The following is a 22,406-nucleotide window of genomic DNA, read 5'->3' on the forward strand; positions in this document are numbered from 1 at the left end:
GAAGGCATGGGTTGGCATCACATTGACATTTGCCCCTGTGTCGATGACCACCTTCTTTGGTTTCCATCTGAGATAACGGTGCAGGAGGGCCTCTTCCATTGTTTGTTTTTCTTCCTGAGTCTGGATCTTCGTGGTTCTACTGTGGATATGAGATGTACGCGGTGTACCTTCTTGCCTGACTTCCTTTGTCTTTCTTCGTCACGCCTGTCAGGTGAGACACTATCCTCACTTTCTTCGCTTTCGCTGCTGTCTGGTGATCTTTGCGAGCAGTCCATGGCTCTTGCTCTCCCTCTCCCTCTTGGCTGACAGGGAGTCTCCCGCTGGGTGAATTTTCTCCTGTGTTCCGTGGTTTTTGTGGTGTTTGCTCCTGGTCGCTTCAGCAGGGTGGTTGAGGCGGTTGCACTTTCGGCATGTCGAACCCCATGTGCGGCATTGTTCCCCTCAGTGCCATGGGCCCCCGCGCCATTTGCAGGTGTCGTCCCGCCTTGAGGTTAGTAGGGCCGGGAGGGTTTAGAGCTCTTACCCCCTTGTTCTCGGGTGTTCTGTCATCTCTTAAAAGCTGCAACTTCTTCATTTTTCTGGGGGCTGTCCAAAGGTAAGCGTTGGATCACAGCTTCGATCACGGCCACCTGATCGTCTGTGCGTTTGCGAAGGTGTCCCATCTCAAGGATGCATGAGAGTGCTAGGTTCTTTTCAGATAGTATAGCTCGCCTCAGCTTTTCAGATGACAGTCCGTTTATGATTTGGAGCGAATCGCGAATTCTTCGTTTGGAAATTCGCATCCCTCAGCCATCTCCAGTAGTCTTGCATGAAAGTTGTCTATGGTCTCACTTTTGCGTTGTCTAGCCATACAAAAGTGAAATCTCTCATAGTCCGGGTTGAGGTCTGGTTTAAATTTGTTTGTCAATACTGCTTTAGCTGTGGCATAGTCATCGGTGTTGCCGTTGTTGGGGAGCGTGTTTTAGAGGCGTAATGTGGCCGCCCCGAAGTTAAGCAGGAGAAATGTGCGCCTTCTTCTGTCTTCGATCTCCCTGGCCTCAAGATGCAACTCGAATTGATGTAGCCAAATGCCCCAGCGGATGGAAGCACCAACGGCAAATGGGTCGAATGGCACCAGGAGGGTGGTTTGAGCATGATCTGGGTGATCTTGATTGATGCTTCTTCTGTCTGAAGGGCTCACACAAGCCCTTGACGGGCTTGCATTATTGCTAGACACACTGCAGGTCTGGTGATGGTGTGCGCTGCCGGCTAATGGTCTGCCTGGAGTATGTGTGCGCACGTGTTCTCTGCGTGTCTTGTGGGCTGTGCGCATGTGCATGCATGTGATGGGAGATATTGACAGTTGGGGGCCTCTCTTGATATGAGAAGTCCAGTTCCTTGATGGTGAGAGGTAAAGCAGTGTAATACACCCAAACTTGCCTTACTCCATCATTTCTAAACAAATCCGGGAAGAACTTACAAATGAAAGGTTTAAATGAAAAAGGAAAGATGTTGCACATTAAAAACCCAGGTGGGTTTGAGATTTCACAAATAAATATTATCGGGATGCTCCAATCCCCCACTGAATCAAAAGACAGGATGACGCCAGCCAATGTGTATGTTTCGGAGAAGGGAGTGCTATGTTATTAGGATGAGGTAATCGCCTAGACCCAAGCCTGAAAGAACTAGTCCTATATATACATTCGAACACCAAAAACAGACGAGCAAGCGTTCCCGGAAGTGTCCAATAAGAAGATTGGGTGTCTGAGAGGATATGCCCAAAAATGGTGTTAAAACATAATGCCAGAGCTACAAGGCAGAAGGTGGGGAACACTCCGATAGCAAGAAGAGCTAAAGTCGGAAAAAGAGCTGGATCGATTAGTAAAGGAGAGAATCATCCGGGAATCATCAAAGACTACCAATAAGGCTGCTCCATTGTTAGTCAGCGTGCCACTTAAATACCGGCATTACTTTTTAAAATTGTGTGTTTTGTGTATTTTGTTACAGCAAACTGCTATTTTAGGAGTGCTTGGGGTGGTTACCTTTCTATTGGCTGAATACCGGGGTTTATTATAACTTTTAAAACATTACTGTTTTACTGATTGCTGCGCTGTACTCAGAAGTATTTCTTCTGTATCTACTAATTCTTCCGGCTTGCCTTCACGTGACTCACTGCACTTATGTGCAAGAGTGAGCGGCCATGCAGGGGCTGCGTGCAAGGGGCACGCCTACAGCATGCTGAAGGTGTGCTAAAGACAAGCCGATCGGTTCCGTGTGTTAATATCCCTGCAAAAATATCGCCATACAAGAATGGCGCCATATTTTTGCAGCGATATTAACCCATTAAACCTGCGGGGGACACCCCTGCAACCCCCATATTATTTTAAAAGGAGCAGAGGACACCCCTGCAACCCCCGTCCTATTTACCCCAAAAATTATCCCCACTAATAATATCGCCTATGGCCGTTTCCAACAACCATATATATGGCAATATTATTGGTGGGCATAATATTACCTGATACCGCCCATCTGGGTCCCAGCTGGGCCCTGGACTTGCCCCCCTGCTGTTGAATTTGTGGACAGAAAGAGTTACACAAGAGAGACTCTCTGTCAGCTGGACCCTACTCAGAATTGCTGGCCAACTAATTGTTCTAGCTGGGTGTTTGTAGCCCACAGTCACGAAAATACTGCTAGTTCGGCACTGATTGGGTTTCTTCGCAATGCCCGTTCCCTTGTAAGGCATGATATGTATGACCTTCTAGAGGTGCATACCCCTGATTTGCTGTGCATTACTGAGACATGGCTCTCAAATGCATCTGCCCCTGACCTTTGCCAGGCCCTTCCAGGACCTTACATCATTTTACATGTTGATCGTCAGTCTGAACACCCTGGAGGCGGTGTGGCTCTTATTTGTAAACAACAGTTGAAATGTTCCATTGTACGAGTTGCTCACGAAATAAAGATGGAATACATTTTTGTTCCGATATCCTTTTTACCTTCAATCACCTTTTATCTGTTAATCCTTTATCATACTCCTTCCTATGACTCTCTGTTTGTAGCTGACTTTATAGATTTTTTTGCAGGACTTCAGCTGAAATACCCTTGATTATTTTGGGGGATTTTAATCTTCGGCCTGATGACCATTCAGATTCTCACACTGATAATGTACTTTTTTTTCTTTCAGACTTGCAGCTTTCTCAACTGGTAGTGGGTCCTATCCATGTTCACAAGCACACGCTTGATTAGATTTTTTGCTGAAAGCAAGACTGTTATCACTCCTGCTGCCTATCCGGTAGTCTGGTCGGGACATCATATCATTCATTTTACGTTGTTTTCTACCGGCTCTAGAATTCCTGTAAGGCCTATGTGTTGTATATCCCGCTCCTGGAGCCGGGTGGAACCTACCACTCTTACTACCTGCATTATTAGCCATCTTGATGCTGCTGATGCTAATCCATGTTGGACCTTTATCAGCTTTAGCCTCGGCTTTTGGGCTAGCAGCTGAGGAGCTGGCCCCTTGAAAGCAACATAAGAGACCCCAGAGACTGTCTGCTCCTTGTATCATGCAGCATTTACGTTCTCTGAAATTCTTATATAAGCGTTCTGCCCATCTGACGTGGATGAACAACTCCTAATAACTCAGCGGCAGACTTACCATTCTGCCATTAGGGAAGCTAAAGTGACCTTCTTTTCTAAACGCATTGGGGATGCACAGAACCAACCTAGGGAACATTTCACAGTTATTCGGGAATTGGCCCAACTCTTTACCGCTTCAACTAAAGTGACTGGTTCCCAGGTCCTTTGCGATTCTCCGGCAAACATCTTCACTCAGAAGATTGCTAAGATTCTCTTGGGGATTGTGGATGCTCAGACTGCCCAGACTGCATCTTCTTTTTGTCCCGTAACACCCCTTGTCCCTACCCCTGAGGCAATTTTCTCTAGCTTTGGTTTGGTTTCTGAGAGTCAGGTGTTGAGGATTGTTAATTCACTTAGGTCCACCTCTCCTCTCGATCCGATTCTATTGCGAGTATTGAAAGCTATTCACCCTGGGCTGGCGTCACATCTTACGATTGCAGTGAATTACTCTGTGCATGCTGGTGCTATTCAGATATTTTTTAAGCACACAGTGGTCTCCCCCTGTTTAAAAAGGCTTTCCTGGATCCGGCTGTTACGGGTAATTCTTCGCCTATTTCGCTATTGGAGGGCCTGATGAAGATTCTTGCAGCCCTTGTGACCCCCTAACCCCAACTGAGAGCTTTCCTGGAAGCTCATGCTATTCTGGATTCCTTTTAGTCAGGGGTTCACCCCCTGCTGGGTATGAAATCAGTGTTAGTCTCAGTCATCGACAACCTTTCCCTGGTATTAGATCAAGGTGGTGTAGGTGTCCTTATCTTGCTAGACCTCTGCACAGTGTTCGACACCAATGACCATTGCATTCTCTGTCAATGCCTAAGGGAGGTCGGCATTGGTGGTCCAGTCTCATTTGATATTGTCAGCTAGGATGCAATCTCTTTCATTGCCTCTTTTTTCTTCTGCATCCTTTCCTCTTACCTGTGGGGTTCCGCAGGGGTCAGCAATTTGCCTTCTTCTGTTTAACATGTATCTGCTTCCTCTGGCCAAACCTATTCATGCACATGGCTGTAGATTCCTCTCTTACGCTGATGACACGCAACTGCTCTTGCATGTGGACCATGATCGGGAACAGGAGCTTAGGAGCTTCTTGTCTGGCATCGTGGAATGGATACAGAAGAACTGGCTTAAAGCAGAAAAAAACAGAGGTCATGGTCTTGGGTGCTGATAAAAGTGAGATTTCACCTTGGTCGGTTGCTTTTTGCCCCCCACCGCCACGCTTTGGGCCTTCTACCTGCCCCAGTTCACACTGTGAAAACTCTTGGCGTTAAAATGGTATCCTCCCTTTCCATTGAACCTCAGATTAGGGGCAGATGTAGTGAATCACACTTTAAACTCAAGATTTTGATGAACATCATCCCATTCATGCCAGCTAAATTGCGTGGGCTGGTGATGTCCACTGCAGTGATGGGCACCTTGCATTATAACAACGCCACTTTATTTGCATAGCCGAAAACAATTTATCAGCGTTTGCAAGCCGTACAGAATTCTGCTGCACGTTTAGCAGTGTGGTTACCTAAGTTTGCACAGACCTCGTCTGTCCTTCAGAAGCTGCACTGGCGCCATTACACAGTCGTATTAAGTTTAAGGTCTTATGTTTGGTCCACTGGTCTTTTCATGGAAGTAGACCAGCTAATCTCTGCCACAAAATTAAAAGATATCTTCCTTCTCAAAGCCTTCAGTCAGCTAATCTATACTTGCTTCAAGTTCCCTGGTTCAGAAAATCTACTATGGGTTCTGCTCAGTGGAACTCTCAAACTTTGCCCATTCAGGCTATTATTGATCATCTTTCTTTTCTAAAAGCATGAAAAACCTTTATGGGGTAGCTTTTTGCTTTCTTTCGGTCTTTGCTCATCTTGTTACTAGTGTGCGGACACTTGTTGCCAGGATACCTTTTTGGTTGCAGTCTTGCTATAAAAATGCCATAGCATAACATAACAACATCGAACCCTTTGATAAGATATGATAAGTCATTTATAACGTGCATGTACATAAGTGTTTCTAGGCGCAACAGGACAAGCCAACAATCTTACTAGACCTTGTGTCATTCAGATTGCGCAAGTGCGGGGAGCAGGGAGTGGGCAAAGTGCCATGGGGAGCGGAGAGGAAAGAGTGCATAGGTACGCATAAGTGCTGCCAGGAGGTGGCTCATAAGTGCAGGGAGTCAAGGGACTGTAGGGTTGCAGATACAGTTCCTAAGTGGTTGGGGCCCAGAGACAGTGCAAGGGCAACTGGTCGTGCAAGAGCGTGGTCCCATAAGTTCAGTGGGAGGGAGTGAGAAAGCGGAAGCGAAAAGGAAGGTCTTGAGTTTCTTCTGGAAACTTAGGTGATCCTGCTCAAGTTTGAGAGAGGTAGGGAGGCTAGTCCAGAGGGATGCCCCACCCAAGGACAGAGATCAACATCCCACTCTCTGCCTGGAATAGCGTCTGACCCTCAGAGAGTTGGAGGTGGATGAGCGGAGGGTTCGAGAAGGAAGATGCTTAGGAAGAGAACGTTGGATGTAGTGTGGTCCCCTGCCCCAGAAAGCCTTGTGGAGGATGCAGAGGGTCTTGAACTTGATCCATCCAGCCACAGGGAGCCAGTGGAGAGATTCCAGGGCTGGATAGATATGATCCCTTGGCTTGAGGCCAAAGACAGGTCTTGCAGTCCTGTTCTGGATAAGTTGTAAAGGGCAAAGAGTAGAGGCCGGCAGATTTAGAAAGAGACTGTTGCAGTAGTCCAGCCTAGTGAGAACCAGGGCTCTGTAGACAGTGAACTTCTGGCGGAAAGTGAGAAAAGGAAGAATACCTCTGAGGAGGTGCAGCTGATAGTGTGACTTCTTAGAGACGTCAGAGATGCGAGGAGCGAAGGAGAGGGTGGAATCGAAGATGACACCAAGGTTCTTAGCCTCACAGGAAGGTGCAGGTAGAGGGCCCAGGGTGGGCGGCCAGAGTGAGAAGGAGAAGATGAGAGCAGGTGTCCCAATGAGGAGGATCTCAGTCTTACTGGCATTAAGACTGAGATCGTTGAAGGCACACCATTCCTGAATTGCGGACAGTCAGGTATGAGAGAAGGATCAGATGAGGCTGAGGGGAGCATGAAGGAGAGCCGAGTGTCATCCGCATAACACTGAAAGTTAGAACAGAAGGTAGAGATGCAGTGGCCCAGAGGTGCCAGGTAGTGGTTAAAGAGCCAGGGAGAGAGGATAGACCCCTGGATAGACCACATGTAGAGAGAGAGATAGAAGATAGGAAGGACCCAGGTTGGGCCTGGGAGGGTCGATCTGTGAGAAAGGAGGTCAACCAGGCTATGACCAGAGATACCCAGGTTGTCACAGAGATGATTGAGCAGGATGGCGTGGTTGACTGTGTCGAAAGCAGAGGATAGATCAAGGAGAATGAGGACAGAAGGAAGGTTAGAGTCTAGATTAGAGAGCCAGTCTTCACAGGTGTTCAGGAGAGCAGTTACTGTGCTTCTGGCTGCTCTGAAGCCAGCCTGGTAGTGAAAGAGACAACCAACAGATTCGGTATATAGATGAAGCTGGTAGATGGCCAGTTTTTCCAGGAGTTTACCCAGGAAAGGAGTGATGGAGATCAGGCAGTAGTTTGCCGGAGAGGAAGGATCAGCAGAGGGCTTCTTAAGAGGGGGGGTCCTTTAGCGGAAGGGGAAGGTTCCAGTGGCAAAAGAGTGATTGCAGAATTGGCCAAAGCTAGAGCAAGAGTGTTTATGTGCTCCTTAATGGTTCTGGAATAGCAGGAGAGCACCTGCTTTGACAAGAATTTCATAGATCAGATTTGTCTAGAAACATTGTCGGTAGTGAACAGAGAGAAGGAGGAGAAAGGAAGAGGAGGTATGGCTGGTGGCGGGCCTGGAGTGGTAGAGATAGAGGAAGAATATGTAGAGGAAGAGAAGAGGTAGGACAGAATGTCCTGAGTTTTAGTGCTGAAATGAGATGCCAGAGCCGTGCAAAGGGCCTGGGAGGGAACAGGAGACATGGAGACTGCCGTAGGATTGGCCAGCTCCTTGCAGATTTTGAAAAGTTCGGCCGAGTTGTTAGAGGCCACAGAGACACGGGCTTGGATGTAGGCTCTCTTCTTAGAAAGGACAGAGATTCTGTATTGCCTTTGGAGCAGACGGTAGGCCAGTTTGTCAGAAGATGAGCCTGATGCCCTCCACTTCTTCTCAGCCACCCTACACTTGCACTTAAGGGTAGCGAGGTTGGAATTGCAGCAAGAGTTGCACTTGGATGCAGGCTTCAAACAAATCCTCATGACAGGGACAAGGACATCCAGAGTGTAGGAGATTGAGAGATGAAGATTGGAAAGGTCTGTGTCAGAGTGTGAGTCAGCCAAAGGTGTAGGTGGAGGAGAGAAAGTAGGAGTGAAAGCCTCCACTGACACACGCTGCATGGGCCGGATGACAGAGAAGGTGGGTGGCAGTGCTGGGGTCTGCGTAACCTGAGGGGCAGAGAGTGACAGGTGAGAGGAGAGAAGAAAGTGGTCAATGCAAGAGGGAGGAGTGGTGAGAGGGTTGGAGGGGGGAGGTCTGATGAGATCAGAACAACCAGGGTGTGCCCTGTAGAGTGTGTCAGGCCAGAGGAAAGAATAGAGAGAGAGAGAGAGAGAGAGAGAGAGAGTCGCTGAGGTTGCAAAAGAGCATAGAAGGGGGGCTAGAAGCATCCAAGTGGATGTTAAGGTTTCAGAGGTGGAGAAGTTGAGAGGTAGAGGCAAGGAGGGAGTAGGAGAGGTCATCCTACTCAGAGAGGAGAGGGTGACCTGGCCAAGCAGCCTGTAGATGGGGCCCACAGTGAGTGAGAGGCCAGGAGAGACAGAGAGCCTGCAAACCAGGCATTCAAAAGAGGAGTAGGCCTGCGTAGGAGTGACAGAAGCATACATCCACTCCCAGGAAGATCAGGGCTACTCCCCCTCCAGGATGGTTGGTTCTGCGTTCAGAGAGGATCTTGTAGCCATCAGGAAGGAGAGTATGGCAGAGCTGGCCATGAACAAAGTCTCAGTGTGACCGAGTGCATCCAGATCAAGCTCTTCAAGGAGATGGCAGATGCCTGATAAGTGTTTGAACAGCAGAGCAAGAGTTAAGAGTAGCGACGTGGAGCAGATTGCCACCTTTGCAAGACTTCTGTGGAGAGGTACAGGCATGAGATACTCCCTGCGGAAGTGTTTAAGGTGTCCGAGAATGGGGAGAGGAGGAAGGAGGAGATAGCAGAGTTCACAGAGATGAAGAAGAAAGTGCTGGAGAGGTGGCGGAGGAAGGAGAAGGCAGAGCGGCCAGAGAAGCAGCAGAGGGTGCAAGGGATGTGGCGGAAGAAGGAGGCGGCAGGCCAGCCAGAGAAGCAGATAAGGGTGCCGGAGAGGTGGCAGAGGAGGAAGGTGGTGGAGGAGCCAGAGAGGAGTAGGTAGGAATAGCAGGCAAAGGAAGGAAGTTGATAAGATGCAGGAAGCATCTATCGAAAAATAGGAGATTGGCCTGAGGGCCCTGGACCAAGATAGTGCCATTTAAATAGACATTAATGATGGTCTTGGAGGAGTGGAAGGGGGCCAGGAGGGCCTCACAGTGGGTTCCACCATTAATGGGAGAGGAGGGAAAAGGAGAGAGAACAGAGACCATATGGGGGATGCAGAGGCCTGGAGAGGGAACAACAAAGAGGATGTCAGTGAGTCTGGAGAAAGCACTGGTGTAGGTATCAGCGATAGGGAGGCCTGGGTTGGAGACCAGGAAATCCCTTTTGAGCTTCTTCCTACCAGATTTGTGAGTGGGATAGGATAGTCGATAGAATAGCAGTTAGAGAAGATAGGGGATACATAGAACACCATAGAGGGTGTGGGCGGAGAGTAAAGGGTGAGGAGGGAAGCCCAGGCAGGAAGAGAAGGGGGTCACATGCTAGGGGAAAACAGGAGGTTGGCACACGAGGGATCACGCACAATAGAGGGGGCAACAAGTAAGTACACCAAGATCAAGAACACTGTAACCTTGGGGGGCTTTAGAATAGTGAGTGGGGAAACAGTGCAAGCAACAAATGTACATTACAATAGTACCCATGTGTGTGAGAATGCAGGTATAATGCAGCAACACAAACTGCTAATCCTAGAGGGCCTAGAGAGAAAGAAGAGAAATGCACAAGATGAAGCACGTATACAATACAATTTTCACCCTAAAAAGCAAAATGCGCAAACACTAGTAATACAAGGAGACCTGGAAGCAAGAGAAAAATGCAAGCAATACAATAGATTGACAATACAGAAGTCGCAGTACGATAGGGCGTGGAATGGAATGCACAGACTCAAGCAGGGAAAATACACTAGTCATGGCTCAGGGGAGCTGAAGAGGAAGGAGAGGAGGGAAGTGGGACTGGGTTCTGTGGGGAGCAACGCTGAGAACGATGCACAAGGCCGGGAGAGCGGGACATGTTATGTGGGGAGCAACGCAGAGAGGGATGCGCTAGGCCAGTTGCATGAGCAAGTTGAGTGGGGAGAAATGCTCGAAGGATGCACTAGGCCAGGGGAGCGGATACAGGTTGCATGGGGATGCATGTGGCATGAAGGTGGGGGAGCTAGACCTATGTTGCGAAGGGGATGCACGTGACATGCAAGACACGGGGAGGGGCCTAAATTGCAAAAGAACACAAATGGGGAAAGGGAACAGGGACAAGCCACATGGGGAGCAATGCATAGAGGGATGCGCTAGGCCAGTTACAGGGGCAAGTTGCGTGGGGAGCAACACTAGAAGGATGCACTAGGCCAGGAGAGTAGGGACAGGTTGCATGGGGATGCAAGTGACGTGGAGACAGGGGAAGCAGGCTTAAGTTGCAAAGGAACGCAAGTGGGGAAAGGGAGAAGGGACGTAAGCAGAAGCGGGGGAAAGCAAGGCCTAAATTGCGAAGGGAGAGAAGGATGTGCTATGCCGGGAGAGCTTGGACAAGTTACACGTGGGACACACAAGGGGCAAGAGGGAGAATGGGACAGATGCGTAAGGTCAGGGAGTTGCGTGGAGTGCAGCAATGCTACTTGCCCTCCCAGCACCTTCTTACAATATGGATTCAGATTAAGGGAGAAATCGTCTGCGCTCTCCGCCTGCACCGCTACCCCATCGCCGCCAAACACCTGCGTCGCACAACACGATAGCCTTGTCCTGCGAGGTTTTTGCCACATAGGGTCTGATCCTCAGGTCTTAAAGGCACAGGAGCATGGAAAGTTTTGTTGCATGCCACGTGTCATCGAGCAGCGTCTCCTGCTTACCTGCATTGCACAACACCACATCCTTGTCCTGCGAGGGCTTTGCCGCAGAGGGTCTGATCCTCGGTTCTTAAAGGCTCAGGAGCTTGGAAACAGTGCAAGCAACAAATGTACATTACAATAGTACCCATGTGTGTGAGAATGCAGGTATAATGCAGCAACACAAACTGCTAATCCTAGAGGACCTAGAGAGAAAGAAGAGAAATGCACAAGATGAAGCACGTATACAATACAATTTTCACCCTAAAAAGCAAAATGCGCAAACACTAGTAATACAAGGAGACCTGGAAGCAAGAGAAAAATGCACAACACTATAGCCTTGTCCTGCGAGGGTTTTGCCACATAGGGTCTGATCCTCAGCTCTTAAAGGCACAGGAGCATGGAAAGTTTTGTTGCATGCCACGTGTCATCGAGCAGCGTCTCCTGCTTACCTGCATTGCACAACACCACATCCTTGTCCTGCGAGGGCTTTGCCGCAGAGGGTCTGATCCTCGGTTCTTAAAGGCTCAGGAGCTTGGAAAAATGCGTTGCATGCTACGTATTGTCAGGCAGCATCTCCTGCGTACCACAACACCACAGCCTTGTCCTGCAAGGGCTTTTCTGTCCTCCGAATGGGTTAACCCCATTGTGGTTGCAGCAACGAAAAAAGTTAGAGTGTGCGTAGGCATAAGGGAGCTCAATAAGAACATTGTCCTCTACAAGTATCCCATGCCTATCATAGCAGAGATACTCAATTGCATCCATGGGGCAGACATGTTCACTACGTTAGATCTGTCTGCTGCATACCATCAGATTGGACTCACGGAGGAAAGTAAACCTTATTCGGCATTCATCACACATTCATGTCTCTATCAATATCATAGAATGCAGTTCAGAATAGCATCAGCTGCTGCAGAATTTCAAAGGACAATGAATCATGTTCTCAGAGGGATTCTGGGAATCATGGTCTATCAAGACGATATATACATTTTTGGTAATGGATTAAAGGAACACATTGCTAGACTGTGCACAATACTAAATAAAAGAAGAGGCAAAGGGCTGACCATAGAATCCAAAATGCAAATTCAGAGCAACTTAGGTGGAATACCTGGTCCACGCACCAAACCCCACAAACAAAAACAAAGTTCAAGCTTTCCATGGGATGGAGGAATACTATAGCCAATTTATAAGAAACGTAGCAGAAATAAGCCATCATATTCTCAATCTATTCAAGAAAGGGAAATAATTCTTGTGGTGAAATCAGTGTGAAGAAGTGTCAAAACAATCAAACATGGTATTTGTGACGCAAAGAAGTTAGAAGTGCTCAATGGAAAGAAACCCGCCACCATCACAGCTGATGCTAGCCCAATTATCCCCAGCGTGTATCTCGTGGGACCCTAAATTGTTGCTTGCCAGTTTCTCTGGGCCATGTGCAGAGGAGTAGAAGGAGGTGCTGAAGGGATGAGACCTCACTAGTAGTATAGCAAGGACAGAGTCCTGGACTATGCGAGAAGGTTGGTAAATGAGTGTCTTGCGGTTCCAGTTGGCTTTTTTTGCAGTTGCAAGATTTGAGTTTGTTGCCACCATGCAAATTATTTTTCCTTACTTATTATAGCAGTGTCATTGTTAAAACCCTGCATCTTCTGATACGTTGCCCAACTGACAAATGCATTAATGAGTAAATGAATTGAATCATGGTCCCATGTTGTGTACTGGAGAAAGTGGTCATGTTTTGTTCCTCTGTACAGCTAGTAGGAGGATAATGGACAAGTACGTGGCAACGTGGCATGCATACTCAACTTTCCTTTACTAAATAATTTGCATGCACTGCTTTTTGTACAAGTGAGGTTTGTGTTTGATGCCATCATGCACTAAATCTGAAATATTACTTTTAGTGTCACCTATATTTATTATTACATAGTGGCCCAGTGGAAAAATGTTAATCGTTTCATACTCTGTCCATCTGGCATGTGGATAATAGGCAGATAAGGCAAATGCATACCACATTTTTCACAATTAAATTGCCATATATTCCAATCCAATTAAGTTACTATTACTACATTTCAATTAATAAGCCAATTAACTAATCCACATACCTAGTTATTACCACCACACCCCTCTAAGAACTAGTCATCAAATGCTCACATTTATGAGCAATGATTGTACAATTAATAATATAAAACATATCTTCCATGCATGTCCACGCCAATCACTGAAACTACAAATTAACAGAAATTGAACCAAATCTTCATTGACTCCCATTTTGCAAGCACACTTGGTGCTTCCTCATTCATACCTTCATCATTTATTGATGGTTGGGTAAATGTAAACGTACCATTAGCATCAGCTTCCTGCATTCTGGGTATCCTTTTTAACAGATTTCGCCTTGCTGTAATATATGTGTACATAAGTCTGCATACAAAGCTAAAGAGGGCAGTTTATGTATATTTTGGACATCTACCCCTCTCCCTATCAGACAAGCTCTTGCTTTAAGAGCTATTTTGAGTTGACGTAATGTGCCAAATTTAGATATAACCCACCCCCTATCCAAATGGACAGTGCCTTACAACCCCCATACCACATTTGTCTTTATCTGGGGAGGCTGTAATCGCATTTACATTTAAATTCACTTTATGATTTGCCAACAATCCTAGATGTGATTTTTAAAAATAAGTTGTAAATCTTAACTGGGCTGACACTTTCAAACTTAACTACCCTAATTAAGCTCATAAGGAGATACCAGGTGCACCTTGAGGGAGACCTGCTATTTGGCACAGGAATTTATTGTACAGCCCCTCCAAGACATAACAGTTCAAACCACCCCAGATTTCCCTGTCATTAAACATCATGGAACATACCCTTGCCATATATACCTCCAGGCACTTGTGCAATCTGAATGCCCTAGACTTGAAATAACAAAGCTGCTTAAACCTTAATGATGCCCTTTCAGATGTCTTCTTAAAATGATTGACCCACGCACTACTTGTTGAGAAGAGTAGGCTCAAATAAATTTGAGACTACCTCCTAATCACTGCATTCATTTAAAAACAGGCTAAAAGGTTTCACCCTTTTCTCGAACAACATCCTTTTGGTTTTTATCATATTTCATTTCAAATTATAGCTCCCAAAATAGTTACCTAAATCGAACCCTGACGTTAGATGGATTTTCACCACATTCTCTTAAGAAATTGTTTCTTGATACTTGTATTTTATCCTACTTTATTTATCTTTCAACTGCACCTAGATACACATCATTAAAAAAAACCTTAAGGGACTTTATGGGTAAGTTGCACTAATAAAAACCTATGAAATTCAGTGAAAAAAACATTGTTAAAGGGACATTATGGTTACACGTAAAACCGAAAAACCCTTTAACTTGGAAATTGTGTAATGGATGTAGGTTACCATGTCTTATGATCACGTTCATAACCATATATATACTTTTGTCAAGTATCAAATATCTATCAGATGTTCTGGTTTACAATATTACCATTAGTCACATATTGTTATTACCTACTTTGACCAATAATTGGTGTCATGAGCTACATTAGCTACATTGTAATTCAATGTTGAACTTAAAGAATAGCTACTCACAACTGTATTGGTTATATATGGCTTATTGGAGGTAAAATGCCAATTATATCTGTGTAACTTTGGCAACAATTGGATAATTCTTTTGCTGCTTCATTCTTCCTTTTATTCAGTAGTTGGTCTTTAATGTATAGATTTTCCTCATCTTACCCCTTCTCTCTGATATTCTTATTATTCTCAGAGTATCGGGCTCCCCGCAGTCCTCTTTCTTTGCTTAATTTCCATGCACAACCCATCTTCTGTGTTCACTCTCTGTTACCTGGCTACATTACAGACATCAGTAGCGATTGCGTCTTTCATTACGGCGGACGGCTCTCACTCCACTTTCCAGTATGCACACAGGTACTTACTGACGCTTTGCTAACTTGATGACTCACACTTTAGAATCGATGAGTGATGTCCATTTAAAGATACATGATCATTTATAATTATACGATTTGGTCTTCCTTGACAGCTTATTACTCATATGTTGCAAGAGAGGCATTTTACTGTGAGTCGGTTTTCGCTTTGAACCAGAGGTGACACAGCATTATATGGACACTGGTTCTCTAGGAACACATGTACTTTGGTAAGATGATTATTTTCCACTCATAGTGTATCTTCGGAGATATAACATTTGCGTTTCCCTCAAGGGCTATTCATTCTTTTTCTTTTTTCTTTTGGCAATCCCCATTAGATTTTGGAAGTATACACTTCGCCAAGGTAACTCTGACTTCACTTTATTCTGAGTCTTTCCCACATCAAATTTTTCATAATCCAGCAAACCCGCTTACTTAGTGATCTGCTTATTTTTCCTATGGTCCTCTGGCGGTGTTTCATAAGTGACGATATTCACCAACCTTACATTTACTGTGTTTGGCACAGTTAATTCTACATGTACCATTCTATATATTTTTCTATAAATTCTATTGCTGACACAAGCTTACAGGGTGTTTATTGTAGTGGTTATGTCTACACAGGACGTACATTCTTTCTGCATGTTCACACGCACACTTACCTGTTCTCTATGATTCACACTGTGGAACTTTCACTTACTTCTGATGATCTGTTCGACAATATGATTAGATTTACCGGTATTCTAAATTGTATTAGCTATATTTAGTAATTTGACTTATAATCACCTGGACTCAGCATACGGTTGCTAATAGCATGCTTGTCAATTAATTTATCTCATTATCATATAATGACTTTCTGTACATAGAATACAATGGCCTTGAATGATGTTGATTTGAAATGACGTTTATTATATTTTTCATATTATAGACTCTTTGAACTGCACCTGATGAAGGGAATTTTGAATCCCAAAATGTGTTGTGCTACCTACCTTTGAATATAAAGGTATATTTGGATAAACAAACCTTTCATTGAATAGTGTCATTTTTTGACTTTGAAAAACTTTTGACATATATCTCTACACATGATTTAACAATCACTCAACATTATATTGGCTGATCTTCAGCAATAAGGTGTGCAGGGGACGGGAGTGTCCGATATCTTTCGGACACATCTTCTTAGTTAAACCCTTGAAATGTGGCAGTTGTGGTAAGCGAAGCAACCATAACTCGCGCCACCACCGTGCACTGCTAAGACTAACACCCAGGACATCAAAGATGACATCACACATACCATTGAGGACATCACTGATGACATCACATATCTAGGCCACTTGTTTTTGTTCACTGACGTATCTAGGCCAGGTGGTTTTGTTCACTGACAGTCAGAATATGAACATTTAAAAGGTGGTATACATTTAGATGTTAACCTTGTCGTATGTTCCAAAAAACTTTCATTAGGGTTTGGTCTCATCTCACGGTGTACATACACAGGGCAATAAGCAGGCCTCAAACACACAATTCATTTGTATACATGAAGATTAACTTTAATGTTATTGACATTTTCTCGTGCTGTTGTTTCTTTCTTCCTTACTTTAGTTTCGGTGTATGTGCCTCTGATTTGTGTGCATTCTGGGTCTTCACTTGTATTCTTTGTACTAACACAGGTGTGTAGTAAGTCTTGAATTGTTAGCTATTTATTTCATGTTTAACATTAATCCAAACTGTGATAAGGTATCATTCATTATTTTACTATCCAAAGTTGGCAGATTAAAAATATTGTACTTCTATGGTGCATGCTACAGCCATTGCTTATGCGTATGACTGATAGGTTCCTGTATTAACAACAACACTCCAATACAATGTTTTCCTAATATCATACTTACCCCAATGTATCAGTATTTTCAGCAATCTAGAAAGTTTCAAGTAAAAATGGTGCCAATCCCCACCTCGTAGCAACATTTTTAACACTTCTATAAACTTTCTGCTACTTTTTAGCACCCTTTCCTGATCACCGACATTCGCGGACATCTAACGTCATTGCAGACTTTAGACAGTGAGACGTGACCATGCGTTCACGCGGCATGATGACGTGTCCACAAACGGGTCGGTGCTTCGTGAACTAGTCCGTGCTTCGCAAACAGTTCGAAACTGCATTTTCAGCTGATCTAGGATGTTTCAAGTTGAAAATGTACCCTTGCACAGCTCCTAGACATATTCTTACTGATATTCCATTTCCAATTCAGGAGAGAGCACATTCTTGGAACAATATTAGCACAACTGCTATTTAACTTTAAAAATGGCATCAGCCATGGCCATCCCTCCTCTCCATGAGCCACCACCAGCTGGAGGGCTTCCGGAACAGAAAAAACGCAATGATGCAGAAAACCATCAAGAGGACCAGGAAGATGAGATAGAGGAAATACCTACCTCCAGCACCCCGAGAGAATCATGGGTTTGGCAGCTCTTTACCACCGTTGGGTGTCTACCGAAGGCTAAGGCTACAAAGGTTAAAGGCACTGAGTGCAACATTGTACTCAGTTGCAGACAACCTGGGCAGTACTCCTACGGGAGCACCTCCATGTGATGCCACGCCAAATCCAAACACTGGATGCTCTGAGAAAGGGTGTTCCTTTTTCAGGAAGCCGTAGGCTGTCTTCCTCTACCTCATCTTCCTCATCAAATACTTCCACCACACAGGCTACTCCTGAGGTGCAGAAGATCCCACCATCTACCTTGTAAGCCATAAAACAGGCTATTAATCCATATCTTTCCAAGACAACAGTACTTTATATATACTGTAAGACACCACTCTGCAGGGGCGAGCAGTTTCAAAGTGCTTTCGAAGCTACAATCAAGGACCATGAGAAACATTGCTGCATACCTTACATTTAAGGCACACACAGCATCTTTCCCTGTCCACCTCCGCCGTTGTATCTTTCACTGGTGTCCCTTCACTCATTCACCCTCCCACCTTACTTCCTGGCCTCTGCTGCAAAGAAACAAAAAAAAAAATACACAATCAAAAAACACCAAAAAAAAAGGTTCCTTTAGGAACCACATTTCACAGTTAAAAAATAGAACGTAAACAAATAATCTTATAGACTGCATCTACTTTACATTTCTCAGTAAAGTAGTTAGACTCAATAAGATTCTCCAACATTTCCATTAGCATTTTATATTATGCTAATGTAAATAATATACAATTGTATACTACAGAAAAACATAAAAGGATAGAAACAATTTTCTGGCTCAGATACCTTTCTCTAGCATACAATAAGGACCATTATCCATACACCTTTATAACTACCCGTAGTCTCCGCAGTCCCCTTTCCAGGTCATGCGACATTAAAAGACCTGGATGGCACGTGCACACCATTGCACAGGACAGCCCTTCCATCCTTGTTATTTTTATATTTGTAACACTCCCTCATTGCCTGCTTTCGAATAGCCACACATCCATCCACCAATCACTTCCAAAAACTCTACATGTAACCCTATCAACATATTTAACTTCTACACACCATCTGCCACTTAAAAATGTTCTACAAAACTTTTGCATCTGCATTTCCCTTACTTATACAAAAAATGTACACAGTACTCCTATAAATGCACATATGCATTATGCTGTGAGAGAGGTGCATACATAGAAGGGGCAATATGGATGGGCAAGTGCTCATGGGAGCCCGGGAGGGAAGTGCCAAGGTAGGAGGCCACTGGCTAACTGCTGGGGCAGAAAAGTCCCAAGGGTGGGGTGCATCTTAACCATAACGTCCCTTTAACAAAGTATTTTCTGTCAATTTAATAGCTTTTTACAAGTGAAAATGTTTCATGATGTCACATCACTGTATATAAGTTATTAATAATTCCTCTTTTAGCATATATGAAAGAACTATAAACCTCCTTTAACAAACATAATATTTGCAAGACATACTTATGTGGGTCGTTATCTGCAGTGCATGCTGGGGATGCAAATCATCATTGAATTGCCTACGCCATGAGACTCGACCGTAACCCTAGCCCCACCAAACCACCCCCGTTATCCACTGCACCTACCCTGTATCAAAGTTCACTGTACACTATACTCTCATAAGGTGACCAATGTCCAGTACTCATGGCTTGCAGCCATGGCCGGTTTCCACAATCCATGGGGCATGGACTTCGGCCATGCCGCATTCCCCAATAAGCGAATCAGAATAGACATTTGTCCTTGCCGAGGGCCAGGCCCACTGCCAGGCAGCAAAGTCATATCACAATTTTTTGTACTTACTTTCTTACACTTTCAAAAAAGTAAAACACAGGACACATTTTCAAAAGCATGCTTTCAGGTCCTTGCTGATACTCCTCGCGCAAGTTTGCTGCAATCCCGTCCAGCACTTTGGGCTGCTGCTGCAAGCATAATTTCTTTTCCCATTTTAACCTAGGGTTTTGGCCATGCCGCATACCCCAATAAGTAAATCAGAGTAGGCATTCGTCCTTGCCAAGGACAGGCCCACAGTCCATGCACCAAGGTTATGTCACTATTTTTGTACTTACATTTGGAAACTTTGGAAAAATAAAACACAAGACAGATTTGCAAAAGCATGCTTTCAGGTTCTTGCTGATGCTCCTCACACAGGTTTGTTGTAATCCAGTACAGCACTTTAGGTTGTAGCCGCAAGCAGAATATTGTTTCCCATTCAAACCTAGAGCTTGAGCCATGCCGGATACCCCAATAAGCAAATCACAGTACACATCTGTCCTTGCTCAGGGCCCATTGCCCAGGTGCAAAAGTTATATCACAATTTATTGTACACTTTGGAAAAAATGAAACACAGGACAGATTTGCAAAGCCATGCTTTGAAGTCCTTGCTGATGCTCCTTGCAAATGGTTGCTGCAATCCTGTCCAGCACTTTGGGCTGTAGCCACGAGCAGAATTTATTTTCCCATTCAAACCTATCACCATTTTGAAAAACGTTACCACATAGCCAGTCCCTGGTAGCCATGCCCACTTTAACCCCATTGTGGTCATGGCCAGTAGCCAGATTGGCCAGGTCATGCCTTAGGCCCATGACCAGGACAATCTGGCCACTGCCAATGTCCACAGGCTATACCTCAGTCACCAAAGGAAAATTACTATTTTTTGTACCTACATTATGACACTACACGGACACATTTGCAAAAACATGCTTTCAGGACCTTGCCAATGCTCCTTGCACGTGTTTTCTGCAAATCCATCCATGAGTTATTTTTTTAAAGTGTCAAAATGTACATACATTATATAGTCATTTAACTTAGCCCCCACTTGACAAAATCCATTCAGACTTTGCACACACTTTCAATGTGGGGTTCTAAAATCTTACTGAAAACATTTGTGCAGATTCAACAAATGGCAACAAAGTTAAAAGCCATCTAAAAATGTTGAGACCCCCTCTATTTTTGGCCGCTCTTGACAAAATCCCACCAAACTTTGTGAAAACATACAAATCAGGGTCTAATATCTTTTTGCAAATGTTTGTGCAGATTAGTCAAACGGCACCACATTTCTAAGACTTTCAAATATTTTGGGATCCCACCTCTACGTCTCCTCCCTCTTGGCAAAACAGCACCATACTTTGCAGAACCATTCAGAGTCCAGTCTACAATGACATTGCAAAATTTCATGCAGTTTCTTTGTGTGGCGCCAAAATTATAAGCCATCCAGAAACTGCTTTTCACCAACCCTGTAATTCATCGATGAAAAAACACCAATTTTGAGCCGTTTTATAGCCACATCCTCATCACCCCTCATCTCCCCAGAGATTGTTTCAATAGTTTGACAAGTGCAATGTTGTGGATTTTAATATGTTTTTACCATGATGTCCACGGTCTATGGGTGCTGTCAGCAAATCCAACATGGGGACCGTTTCTAAATATCTGACGCAGCTCACGTTTTTCACCATCCAATCAGCGGGCACGACAATGTCCGCGGACATCACGCCGCCCCCCCTGATTGGCCAGGGGGTGTCCATGGACCGAACCAGGAAGTGAGTCCCAGATATCACTCATTTTTTTTCTACCTACATTTTGCCAATGTTTTTTAAAAAAAACTACTCAATGGATTTACACCAAATTTACAAAAGCATGCTTTTGGGACCAAGCCGCCATCCCTAGTGCAAATTTGGTGAAAATCCGTCCATCGGTTTGGGCTGTATGCACAAGCACATTTTTACAGTTATAAGCCGCCCAAAAGGTGTTCTTCCTATGAGCTGAGCAACTTAACCAACACTACAGGATGTGGGGTAAAAAGACAACCCCAGAGCGACAGAGAGGGAGAGACCATGCTAAACCCAATTGTGAGAGTGAAGCTGGCTCAGTGTGGCATTCCATTGAAATATAAAAGCCAGTACAAAACAGTGATTTCAACATGAGGCCTAGTGAATGAGCGAGAATGGGCCTCCCTCCATTTTGTTAGAATGTACAGGCACTCAGCGGAAGAAAGTGCAACATAGAACTGGAATATTGTTAACTGTGTCAAATGGGTTCCAAAAGACATGGGGCACTTCAGATGCTGGCTTTGTGTAAATGCCCCCTTTGAGAGATTCAAAACTGTAACAGTGCACATGCTAAAAAGGAGGAATGGTGCCTTACGTTGGGAAAGTAAAGTCAACTGACAGACCGCGACTTAATTCAGCACATAAAAAGGACATTTATGAGGAAAGGCCTATTTCGTTTTTGCATAAATGAACCCTGGTTTCTTATGTAACTGGAATATTTGTGAAGAATAACAAGAGTGAACTTATTTATGTCTAAACAGTGTATATAAAGAAAGATTATATTTTGAACAACAGGCCCTGGTGCAGTATTAAAAGTTACATGTACATGGTGGGTAAATGCAATATGCTAGCCTTTCTGAATTATGAATTTCAACTCATTTTTCTCTCTGAGCTGAAACTTTGACCCCAAGACCTTTGGGGCTGGGCCCATCAAGGAATCAGGGCTGGTTGTGAATTTAAATGCTAAGATATACAAAGAAGTAGATGGAAATTCTGGGATTTACAGATAACATGACAAGCAGAAATGACCATTGTGGTCAAGTTTCACATAAAATGTACATTAGCTCTGAACAAAGACTCTTTGAAGCTCAGGGGAAAAGGGTAAGATAAACATTGGCCAAGCAGATGGCTGGTCACATGCTTCAGGAGAAATGGAAACTTGGAGGAGAAACAAAACTACCTCTCACATCATGCAGTGCCATTGATTAAACATTGAACACATTTTCCTAAATAAAAAAGCACTTTGTATCCTATTGAGTACACACCGGGTTCATTGTAAAGGGGATAGAATGTCAGTTGGGAGCATGCAAAAACGAAATTTGTGTGATGTACATAACTTAGGTTATGTGCAAAAGTATAATTCTGGCATTTTCATAAATCTGAGGAATTGGAAATATTGATAGACTAATAGACAGTGAAATTACTGGTGGAAGTATCCAGTGTCTGAGTTGTAACTATTTCAGCGCAGCAGCAAGCTGTGAAAAATCATAGCTCTGCCCAGGAACGGCGGGCCGAAAGAAAATTAGTATTGTCCGACTCGCCATACAATATAGAACTCAACAATATATATATTCATGTGGTTATCTGAAAGATTAAGGTAGTTGCCACATTGTGAGATTTGTCAGAATACAAAATGTAAAACCCAAGTGTC

Source organism: Ambystoma mexicanum, chromosome 13 (genome assembly GCF_040938575.1).
Source record: "Ambystoma mexicanum isolate Mex_15411 chromosome 13, UKY_AmexF1_1, whole genome shotgun sequence".
NCBI lineage: Eukaryota > Metazoa > Chordata > Amphibia > Caudata > Ambystomatidae > Ambystoma > Ambystoma mexicanum.